The sequence below is a fragment of the Chironomus tepperi genome, unplaced genomic scaffold, assembly GCF_022539635.2.
Source record: "Chironomus tepperi strain 1889 unplaced genomic scaffold, CSIRO-AGI_Ctep_v1 contig_143, whole genome shotgun sequence".
Lineage (NCBI taxonomy): Eukaryota > Metazoa > Arthropoda > Insecta > Diptera > Chironomidae > Chironomus > Chironomus tepperi.
The window spans coordinates 20,058-21,651 of NW_027226265.1; the positions used below are offsets into that span (position 1 = coordinate 20,058).

The following is a 1,594-nucleotide window of genomic DNA, read 5'->3' on the forward strand; positions in this document are numbered from 1 at the left end:
AAATGTGAAATCAGCAATTTCGAGACGATCACAATTTGATTTCAGGAAGTTTAATTACATAGATATTCTTACTAATAAGCTGAACCTCAAGAATTCACGCGATAAATCTTGACAAAAATTAACTTTATGCGGCTGAGCTACAAAGGATTTCATTAGTTAGAATTTCTAATGAAGTTTCTTAATCATTCAACTGTCTCTGTAGTGGAAATAGCAAGTTGCTTGGTTTAAATCTGATTTGATAACTTCGAAGGTCGTTGGTTCAAATCTTAAAATTTCATTACTTGTGGTTTTTCAGAAATTTAAATTCTTTGACTGTACATTATCAATACAAAATTAGAGCTCTGAACAACGTTGAATTAAAGAAACTGGTCAGAAACTCAAGCGTAGGAGAAGCTGTACATCTTATATCAGCCCGGACTCAGTCTGGACTAAGAACATATCACAACCGCATTAACCAAGCATTAGCTAATATGTAAACGACATCTCAAAATCCCTACGGATTTAAAATCCATACATATATATTGCACATTGCTTCTTATATCTCATCACTCGGTCACGAAATCGCCATTAACACGATTACTAAAACATCTTAAAGACAGCATACTTAATTTGTCAGTTAATGCTCCTAAAAGAGCTTTTTAAAGCTTAAAGTTGTCGTTTGAAAGGATTGAGACGAATCTTAAGTTGTGTAACAATACAAATTGAGCATGAGGTGTTGGAATTGGTGTTGGAGAGCATGAATGCCAGAAATTTGGAAATCTGGATACCAGTAATGGATTTTAAATGGTTGATATAATTGGGAATGCATTAAGTACAGAAAATATATAATTTAAATATGTCACTTGGCCATATATAGTCGAAGAGCTCCCGATAGCTCAGTGGTAGGAGCATGCGACTAGAAATCTTAAGACGTGGGTTCGAATCCCACTCGGGATCCGTTATTCAGAATTCCACTTTTTCTGTCAGTTTAACAAGAAAAGAGTTGCATAACAGGCACCTGTCTGTCACAGGCAAAAGCCGTACAATTTCTTAATAATTTGTATGGTTTTGTAAGAAAACCATATTCATATTAAGAAATTGTACGGTTTGTCGGCGACAGATGCTATTTTGTGAAAACCCATACAAGTTATCAAGAAATTGTACGGTTTTGGTTGTCAGCAACATTTTGCAATTTGAACAAGAAGGAATGGAGGAACAAGACTTAGATCAAAAAAAGCCAAGTCACAACTGCGCTTATCCTTCAAAAGCCCCAAAAATTCATAATTTTTCCTCATTTTCTACTCACAATCGTCACATTTTATGTGCATGTCATATTCAAATACATTTGGCTTTGGCTTTTTTTATGTAAACGACATAAAGTAATAAAGAAAGTGAAAGCGGAAAATCTCATCAAAGTCTAGATCGTTATCATAATTTTGTCGGGCGACACAAAAGCTTTTTTTTGTTCCTTTTCATTCTCGAGATGATTTTTTCGAGGAAGGTTCATTAATTTTTTTTTGTTTTATCAATAAAAAGGAAAAGTTTATCGGAAAGAGAAAAAAAGGAAAAAAAAAAGTTTTGGAATCCTTTCTTCACAGCTTACTTTGAGGTTATG

The 1,594-nt window shown here is 33.8% G+C and overlaps 1 non-coding gene across 1 annotated transcript; it reads left to right on the top strand.

The window, feature by feature from the left end:
* Window positions 1-864: 864 nt before the first annotated feature.
* On the top strand, window positions 865-941 carry TRNAS-AGA (transfer RNA serine (anticodon AGA)). Its single transcript has one exon. It is a non-coding gene; the product is annotated as a tRNA-Ser (tRNA).
* Window positions 942-1,594: the final 653 nt, after the last annotated feature.